Source organism: Acomys russatus, chromosome 7, assembly GCF_903995435.1.
Source record: "Acomys russatus chromosome 7, mAcoRus1.1, whole genome shotgun sequence".
NCBI lineage: Eukaryota > Metazoa > Chordata > Mammalia > Rodentia > Muridae > Acomys > Acomys russatus.
This window is the reverse complement of record NC_067143.1, coordinates 33,694,023-33,704,622: the sequence shown is the minus strand read 5'-3', so window position 1 is coordinate 33,704,622 and position 10,600 is coordinate 33,694,023.

The following is a 10,600-nucleotide window of genomic DNA, read 5'->3' as shown; positions in this document are numbered from 1 at the left end:
CCTTGGTATTTTCTTATGAACCTGTCTTCTGCTTGATGTTTCCTTCACACCAGTGCTTTTTGGACACTTGGGTTGAGAGAGAGACTGTGAGAAAAATGGAAGGCCCTGGCTGCAGCAGCTGCTCCTGAGTGTGCTAAGTGGCTAGTGCCCTCATGAAAGGCAGTCATTTGCCAGCACTGTTTCTTTCCCAAGGGCTTTCTCCTGGTAATTGTTAGTGCCAGGAAGGTGGGAGTAATCACACATCCTCATGTGGAAGCATGCTCACATCTGCTGCCCTTGTCATGCTGGGGGGAGAGCGTGCAGGCCTGTGCGGCTTGGCAGAAACAAACACTGTGTAGCACGTCCTGTCCTTTGAGGAGCAGGAGCTGGAAGCTCCAGGTGTCCCTAAACAGATCAAACTGGTTGTCCCTGGGTGACTGTGCTCTCACAGCTCTCCTATAGACCCCTGCTGGCCCCACACTGCACCCTTCTGTCACATTGTCAACCAGTCTCCTCCAGAGGGCTTGTAAGTCTGTTTATATTTAATTTGCATAATGTTTCCCTCAGTAATAACGTAGTCAGCTTGTTTAGAAACATCTGTCTCAGAAGGTACCTTTGAAATGTTTTGTACCAAAGCAATCTAAAAGGAGCCATGGATGCAAGCAGCTGCGTCCTATTCTTTCTACTAACCAGACTTCTGGGAAGCAAAAGAAATGTGATAGGAGATGCTCAGCTCCCCCCAAACCAGTTCCATTAATGCCATCGCCCTCAGTATTGAGTAGCTAAATTCATTCTCTGCTTTCAGTACAAGACTGTAGTGTCTACTGTGAATCAGGTAGACAGCGCTCTGTGAGGAGAGCTAGAAAGACGTGCCTGCTAGTGCAACAGAGAAAGCTGTACATACAGATTTCCCCCTGGGACAGAGCGGGGAGGTGAAGGAGAGGCAAAGGAAGGGATGCTGGGGAAGAGCTGCTGGAATAGCATCCCTGAGCCTGATATGCTGCAGAAAGGCGCCACCTTTTAAGATGGGTCTTCCCACATCCGCTGTCCCTTTTTAGAAACCCTGTCACTGACATACCCAGAGCCTTGTCTCCCAAACTGTTCTACCTCCTGTCAAGTTTACCCGATGGACCACCTCACCCCTCTATTTCTTTTCTTGTCACTATGACCACATGACCCAACTGGAGCAACTGAGGGCACACAGGGTTTGTTTTGTTTAGTTCATGGTTACATGGTGAAGAAGGGTGATGTTGGCGGGGCTGGAGGAGGCGCTTAATTTACTCTCATTTTGGCTGCCAACTCAGAGACACTTGAGGTAGGAAATGGCCAGCTATATATAATCCATCTTCATGGCCCTCTACCTGCCAGGTAAGCCTCAGAGGCAGAAGGTTCCACAGCCTCCAAGACTGGCATCATGGATGCCAGGGACATTTTGTATTCACACTGTAAGAGCCCCATTTCTGACCAAGCGGATGTTGGGCTGGTAAGTGGTTTTGCCACACACAACTATTCCAGCACCCAAAAGTCTTGCATCTGGTTTTTCTGTTGTCCCCCATGGCATCATCCCATATTGAGTTGGGGCAGTGATGAGAGTGTGGAGAAGGTTCTGCTTGGTCATGGGCCCCTGTTCATGGGTGACTGACATCCCTTCCACACACATCCTGTTGTACCAGGCCAAATGTACACAACTAAGCAAGAGAGTCTTGAGGACTGTTTTGTGACTGGCTAGCCACGTGCTGGCTTTTCTTGTATTCAGAAAGAAGGAGATTGAGGGTTTTTTTGTTTGTTAGTTTTTGTTTTTATAGACAGGGTTTCTCTGTGTAGCCTTGGCTGGCCTGGACTTGCTTTGTAGACTAGGCTGGCCTTGAACTCACAGCAGTCCATCTGCCTCTGCCTCCAGAGTGCTGGAATTAAAGGCATGTGCCACCATGCCTGGAGAGACTGAGTTTTGATAGACAGTAGCCATTGCTTGGACACGAGCTTCTACATTAAGTGTCACCTGCCCTCAGGGTGCTCTTTTTCCTTATTCAGCCTAGTTGGATTGGTATAATATGGATACTATCTTGCCAATGCCCTTGACTTTTTTTTTTTTTTTTGATGTTCTGCTTCCTTCATGTTGTATTGGAACAACCTCAGCTCTATATCTGTGTTGAATGGCTGAAAACCATTTTGCTCCCGAGTTCATGATCACAGCCCTCCAATGGACACTCAGCACTGCAGAGTTAGCTTCATATAGACTTAACAGGAGACCAAAACCTGTTAGCCTATGGGGTTACTTTAAAGACAGCATGCAACTTAATTCGGGTCAATGGCATAATGAGATACAGGCTTTTGAGTAGTATTTCTCTATTGACGGTGGCAGTGAGGGATTGTACAAGCCTACTTTTCCATAATTCAAGGCTCTCCATCCAAATTCAAAAGAATCAGCCTTAGGATAAAGTTGGCCTAGTATAAAGCAGAGCGGTTGGTCCTGAAAGCCATCCTCCATCTGCATTTTCAGTTCTGTGAGACAATGTCCATACTGTTGACAGCTCTTTGGATTGGGCCCTGTTTCTTGCAGTTGAGAGCAAATTAATAGATGCAAAGAGAAAGGACCTTGGGGAAAGGTTCATCCTTCATCTCTCCTTTCTCCCTCCCTTCCTCCCTTCTTTTCCTGAGACAGGAGAGGGTTTTGCCATGTTCCTCAGGCTGGCCTTGATCTCCTGAACCCAGGAGGTCTTGTTGCCTTGACCTCTCCTGAGTGGCTTATAGCTCCAGAGTGTATCAGAGTATACAGTTGCATGTGCCTGTCATAGGTACATGGGGTTTGTGGAGGCTGGAGTTGAATGGATCCACTTCTGGTTTCTATGAGGTCAGCTGCCAGCGTTCCTGACCTCAGAGCTCTGTGACAGTTTCTGGTGTTCCCGTACCTTCCCTGTAGCTGTCCTTGAGTTTCTCTGTGTGTTTCTGGTAACTGAGAGGACCTCACTAAAACTGGAGATAAAGAACTCAATCTGTTGAGTACTCGCCAAGATTAAGTTCTCAATCCGTGTGTATTGTTTATATTGGCCTTGTTCCTCAAGGATTTAAGGTGGTTTTCTGTAAATTCTAGCGTCTCCACTTAGTAAATGTCTAAGGAGTCTCAAGACTCTTCGGAAAAACAAGTTCTTTGAAACTTAAATGTTTAAGAAAAAATGGGAGTGGACTTCAGGGAATGTGTTTTCAGATCTAAATTTTCCTTGAGCCTCCCTCCTGCCCTCCCTCATGGCAAAGCTGGCATGTAGGCCTCAGAGCGAAGCTGCTGTGGACCTTGGAGAATGCTGCCATGTAATTTAGCACTGTCTGTTTCATTTGCAGCCATTGCAGACAAGCATAAATGAGTGAAAGCCTAAATTAGATAATTTTTAAAAGGACAGTAGCTTCATTATTTTCAAGTACACAGAGTAGCTTAAACTTGGCAATGAAGTGTTCTGTCGTAGCAGCCCTTAGGGACTTTTCTTAATGAGTAGATTATAATTATTGATAATCAGCATACTAGTTCCCCAGAACACGTGCTTGGAAAGCAATTGAGCATATTAAGTGACTTGGATGTTCCAAGGGGCAATTTTGTTTACAACATTAATTGGCTATCTCCATCTCCTTGATCGCTGTAGCCCTGTGTTGTTTCAAAGAAAACACTGTAAATATTTTTGCATCAAACAACATTTGATTGTGCTTGTAGGAAGTGGACAGATGTGAGAGGTGCACAGTAGGACCAAAATTGTTCGCCCATAGTGCCCTCATCCAATTGGGGGATTATCTCTGGCTGTCATGATTGCCTAGTACACTTTAGCCTTGCCTCAGTCACAAATAGCAGGATAGCCCTGGGCTTGATCATCAGAACTTTACCAAGTCTCAGCTTCCCTTCTGTAACATGAGGGTAATTTTCCTACTTTATAGGACTGATGGCAGCACACAGTGGGCAGCAGCTAACACTCTCAGTGTACTAAGGACTCAGCAAATGTCTGCTGCCTTCTTCCTTCTCTTTAGATGTTTTTTGGCCTGAGGGGGAGTTTCTTGTTTCTTCAGTGTCTCAGAGACTGTTCCCAGCCCTGGTGACTGAGATCAACTTGACCTTTCTCCGGTTTCAACCCCTGGCCACTGAGTGAAAACTGGTAGCATCTCAAGTGGTGTCATTCTGCTGCCCAGCCTCTGTTCCCAGCATACCTCTGACCTGAGCACCCCATCTCTGTGCTCCTTGCAGGGGTGAAGCTCACTGAGTAGAGGGAGTTTGGCCTACCGAGGGTCTGCTTCTGTTGTGCTGTTGATGATCATGGTCAAGAGCCGGAAGCCACACACAGGAAGGAATGGAACCCTTCCATCAGTTCTAGAATGTATACATACTTTTTGTTATGCATTTTTAAGCATTGGAAGTTGTCTTAAAACTGGGTCCTTGTCAGGATCAGGCATGCAGCTGCTGTGATGTAGCTGCTATCATCACCTGTGCACATGCAAACTGGCTGTGTTTGTCCCCGTTGTCATCACTTCTGGAACGTACACTGCTGGAGGTTGTCATAGGTGGTCCACAGAAGCACTTTGAAAGTAATATATCGTCAAAGAGATCACAAGATGATCGGGTCTCCTAAAGCAAAGCTGTTGTCCATGGCACAGATGCAGAGCCATGGGGACAGTGTTCAGATTAGTGAATTGCAGGTTTGTCCCCAAACCATGGCCTTTTGCAGAGCAGCAAGTGCTCTTTATAACTAAAAGAGAAAGATATCACCAAGAAATGACATTTTTACTGACATGATGAATCGGTGTGGAAATATCACCTGTCACATCAGAAGTCACGTGACTGAAGGAGCCATCGTCTCGCCCCTTGAGATAAATGAAGAAGCTTTGACAGTGTCACAGGCCGGCGTGAGCAATGCATGCAGAGCTCAGGGCCAATCGTTAAGCGGGAATAGATTGGTCAGAAGCTTCCTGCTGGCTTTGAGCAGGAGCTGATTAACTCCTGAGACAGGTGAGCCAACATAGGAAACAAATCGAGCATAAATGATTAGGGAACACTGGTGAAATTGCATGTTCTTCGACATGCCTTGGACACTGCCCAACAGACAACTTCAAGCTTAACTTAAAGCCCAAGCTTTTTCTTGTATGGTCTGTGTGAGTGTGAATTTGGTAGTCGGCGATGTCCTGTCTCTATGTCAAAAGGCTGCGCATGTGTGCCTTTCAGACTTGGACTTCTCAGGCTAGTCTCTGAGAGATTTTGTTGCAGATTCGCAGGTTTGGAGTCTTCCCTCAAGAGGAATGTATTACTCATGATGGCTGCCTCTCCTTCTTCCCTTGAGGTCAGGGTTTGTTTTCTGCTGTCATTTTGGATAAAGAAATTCTTTTTTGGATACATTAGGGTACATTACAGGTAAGATCGAGGTAGTGTGCATGTGAGGTTCTTGAGAGCATTTAGAAAAGAAAATTAAAGACCAGTTACTATCATTTCAGGGAGGAATGAAAAATACACAAACTTTTATGTTAGAAACGTAAGAATTTGAAAAAAATTTTTCCCAATGAGGTCATACAGAGGATAAAATAATTAGTAGTTAGGTAGGACACACTCCTTCAAAGTCTTAGAAGGACATGAGAGTTTTTCCTGGTTATGAAACAGGTGATGTGCATGAGGGCCAGGGACTCAAGTTTTAGAAGACTGAGAAATGTATTAGGAAAATGTTGTTTCTGAATGGTGACACGGACCTGTCATTGCAACCCCCAGAACGGCAGTGCCACCGACAGTACTGTGGGTTGTCTTTGGGCTCAGCTCACGTTACACTCTGACTGGTAAACAGAAGGATTGCTACTCAAAATTAGCATGCTTCAGAAACACGTGCCTTTCTGTTGGTCAGGAGAAGCCAGTATTGTTGTTTGTTTGTTGGTTTGTTTTTTCCAGACAGGGTTTCTCTGTGTAGCCTTGGCTCTCCTGGACTCACATTGTAGACCAGGCTGGCCTCGAACTCACAGAGATCTGTCTGCCTATACATCCCCTGGCACTGGGATTACAGGTGTGTGCCACCATGGCCTGAGGCCGTTACTTTCTTATCTGCCACCTACAGCCCCCTCACCCCCCACTTCCGGAAAGGCCAGCTACTTATGTATTAATTTAAACAAGCCTTCAACAGATCAAAGCCCCAGTATGGTTCATTCCCAGGCTGTTCCAGCTAACTCACCCTCCTCCCACCACCACATCGCCCAGTATAACTTGCAAGACTTTTGCACCATTTTTGCTTTTTTCGCTGCCCCCGAGAGGTAGCCGTGGTACTTTTGAATTTACCAGAATCAAATTTCTTCCCACATGTATAATGGCAAAATATTTGCATGTGTGAGCAGGATGTATGTTCATTGCCACTTTGTTCATTATCAAAGACTGGGAGCTATTCCATGTGTGCTGATGAAGCCAGGCTGACTCCTGCAGCCTCCATAAAATGATGAGACTCGGAAAGCTGGGAGAGGCAACAGGCAGGTCTGTGGAGACTGAAACCAAACGGCTGAGCTCTAACTAAGGCAGTGAGTTTCAACCTTCCTCATGCTGCCATGCTTTAGTAGAGTTCCTCATGTCGCAGTGACCCCCAACCATAAAAGTCTTTGTAACTGTAATTTTGCTACTGTTTTGAATTGTGGTATAAATATCTGATATCAAGATCCACTAGTTGAGAACCACCACTCTACGCTTTTTACTGCATTGAAGTCAATAGAGATCTAAATAAGTGTGCGCTTGTTGAACCAAGGGCAGGTTTTGAGAGGACCTGGGCTGGTGTGATCCCCTGGAGGGTGGGCCAGGGTGTGGGGGAGGCTGAATTGTACTGCTTTGCTTCGTACCTCCATCTTTGTGATTTGCTTTGTGATGAACTTGAATTTTCTTGGTTTTGCTTTGTTTGGCTTTGGTTTTAAGACTGGATTCATTGGGGCTGGAGAGATGGCTCAGAGGTTAAGAGTACTGTTTGCTCTTTCAAAGGTCCTGAGTTCAATTCCCAGCAATCACATGGTGGCTTACAACTATCTATAATGAGATCTGATGCCCTAAGACTGCTGGCCTGTTGGCTCACATACAGGCCAAATATTATATAAGTAATAAATAAATCAATCTTAAAAGGAACTCACACAAAAGAAGAAGAAGAAGAAGAAGAAGAAGAAGAAGAAGAAGAAGAAGAAGAAGAAGAGAAGAAGAAGAAGAAGAAATGTGTGCTGGGGCTGGGCGTGGTATTTCGATAAACCAACTCCCCACCCCCTCAAAAAAAGACTGGATTCGTTATCTAGCTCAGCCTGGCCTTGAACTCACTAATGTAGCCAAGGCTGGCCTTGGGCTAGCAGGGATCCTCTTGCCTTAGGCACCTGAGTACTAGGATTATAGATATACCCTAGCCCACCACGCCCAGCCCTAAACATTGCTTTCTCTCCCTCCTTCCCTCTGTCCCTTCCTTCTTCCTTAAGATTTAAACTTTCTTTTCTCTTTTTCTTTTTGACACAGGATCTGTAACTCACTCTTCAGGCCAGGCTGGCCTCAAAGTGGCAGTAATCTTTCTACTGTGCACCTTGAGTGCTAGAATTATATATATATGGGCTATGATGTCCAGCTAAACATATTTTATAAAAACAACAAAACCTTTAAGGACATCCAGGAGGTACAGAGAGCTGGGAGGAGAGCTGTAAATGCTGGTTTCTGACGTGCCATGCCTTTACATTTGTGAACACACAGCAGCTGTGGTTTTCTCCACACGATCTTCAAGATCAAGACAGCTAAACTCCCAGTATAGATGGGATAGATAATTCCAGACCCCTCCCCTCCTGAGAAGCTACTAGTGGTTGGTAGGTAGATGCTAGGGAGAGAGAGAGAGAGAAGCATTGTTTAGGGCATGGCTTCTGATAGGTTCCCCACGCTCCAGTGAATGGCTCCTCACTTGTGTATGTATGGGCATCACTAATCAGACTTAGTGGGTTATTAAAAAAAAAAAAAACATTGAAAAGATGAAGTTGGAAGGGGGTGGGTTGGGGGATGTGGGTGGAGGGAAATGGGGTAAATATAATCATACATGTATAAAATTCTCAAAAATAAAAAACTGAAAAAGAAAAGTATAGGGTTAGCCGGGCATGGTGGTTCATACCTTTAATCACATCACTCAGGGTGGCAGAGGCAGGTGGATCTCTGTGAGTCCAAGGCCAGCCTGGTCTACAAATTGAGTTCCAGTACAGAGAAACCCTGTCCCAAAGAAAAAGATAGGGCTGGCTTATAGCTTACTGGTAGAACACTTAGCATTTGTGAGGCTCTGGGTTCAATCCCCAGTACCACCCAAAATATTTAATTATAGGGAAAAAAATTGACATTTCAGCTATAAGTGTGCACATAGTTTAGCAGTATTAAGTATATTGAATTTTTTGAGGCAGGTCTCATGTATCCCAGGCTAGCCTAAAGCTCACTGTGTAGCAGAGGATGATCTTGAACTTCTGATCCCTGCATCCTCACCTAGCTGGGATTACAGGTGTGCTAGCATACCTGGTTTATGTGGTGCTGGGGATGGAACCCAGGGCTTCCTGTATGCTAAACAAACACTTCAGCCAACTGAGCCACGCCTTCAAGCCCCATTCACATTATTATGTGTAGCCTTTACAGGCAGTCTCTAGAGCTTTGTTTTTTTTAGTGCTAGGGATTGCTAAACCTTTGTTCTACCACTGAATCCAGTCCCTGCAAATACTGTCTTGTAAAACTGAGACTATGTTTCCATTAAGTAATAACTGCCCATTTTCCCATCCCCGAGTCCCTGGTGAACAACACCTTACTTCTGTCTGTGACTTCACCTACTCTACACTCTCATAGGAGCAGAGTCTCACAGTGTTTGTCCCGCTTGTGTCAGCACCGTGTGCATAAGGCTCATTGGTGTTGCAGAGTGTTTTAGGATTCCCAAACCTTTTAGGGCTGAACAACATTGCCCAGTATGTATTTATTTATATATTCATTCACTGATGAACGCTTGGCTTGTGACCTCTTGCCTGAATCGGAGTGCTGCCTGCTATGAATTATGGAGGTACAAACATCTCTTGGAGATCAGCTTTCCACTATTTTAGATGTATATCCAGATATGGAACTTAATGGGATTGCAAAATAGTTAACCCAGGAAAGCATCTGTTGGCAGTGCTGGTATCAGGGAGACACCCTGAGTGAGCTCCACCAAGAATTCTGAGGCCAGGGTTTTTGCTTCCATCTTCCTGGGGGGTTAGCAGCTTCTTTCTAGCCCCCAGAGCCTTTGTACAGAGGCAGGAGGAGGCTTAGCCTGTTTGTGAACCCAGCTACTCCCGTCTGCATTAATTCCGCACATTTCTATGGCTCCCTGAAGGAAGAGAGGCTGTAGCAGCATTTAATTAGCAGCCAGGAACATGCTTTGCCAAGGACAAGACTTATTTCTCAGCCAGCTGTTACCAGTTGCTTCCTAGCAACATGCAGTCTGTACAGCAGATTGCTCCAAGGCACTTTCTGCCCGTGGCCGTCCACCTGCTGTCATGTCTGGCTGGGGGCAGGGAGCCCTGGGTCTTGGGCTAATTTTCCAAAGGTGTGAGTGAGCTGAACCTGTTATTTCTGCCAGCTACGATGCTAAACCCCTTGACCTACTCTTAGTGGGTCAGGTGCCTTTCTACTACTCTCCTTCCAAGTTCATGATTAAAGCAGAGAGAAAGAACATGGTAGCTGAAAAACAGCCATAGCCACAGGAAATCCACTGGGTGATAGCAAGATGACCCAGAGGGTAAGGGTACTTGCTGTCAAGCCTGGTAACTTGAAACCAATCCACAGGATCCATGTGGTGGGAGAAGAGAACTGGTTCCATGTTGTCCTCTGAGCTCCATACATGTGCCATAGCAAATGAGTGTATATACGTACATACACACAGGCATATGTATATACAGGAACATGTGCATTCACACACAATAAATGCATCTTTAAAAATTTATGGCCAATGGGATTTCATAGTGTAGCTAAAATGAGGGACTTGGAGAAGAGAGAACATCACAGCCTCCAGTGGGTGAGCCTAGCTTTTAGGAGGCCATAGGGGCTGTTCTAGGGCCCTGAGGCACACCGTCTGTGTGGGACTAGCAGGGATGCCTCGGATTGGGTGGCCAGCTAGCTGCTTTTGGTTTGTAGAGGCTTGGGAAGAGGAAGTGGAGAGGCAGCAGCCATTACTCTGAGGCTACACTTGCCTTTCCTTGGTCCCTGAGAGCTGCATTCCAAGGCCAAGCTGTGGGCAGGGTCCTTCCAGTGCTAGAGGCTTTGAGCTAAGATGCTGCCTGCTGCTGTACTCCTATTTGTCGTACTTGGTCTTCTTCCAGCTTAATATCCTGCCTTTTCATGTTGTCATCAGGGGGCCTTCAGTCCAGTGTACCAACCATTTGGGGCCACCTAGACTGGGCTTGTGCTCTCCTGAATCCGTCCTGTGTGAGTATGTGGCCCTTGCTGTGCTCCTTGGCAGCCACCATCATGGCATGGCTGCCTCTGCAGAGGTTCCCTCCCCCATTCATCCTCTGGATACTTTCTCAATTGTCTTTGAGTATCTGATCCTGAGTCAGGAAGGAGGCTGAAAAGCCCAATAAGGTATGGTCCTTGCACTCTGTATGTTTATGGGCCAGA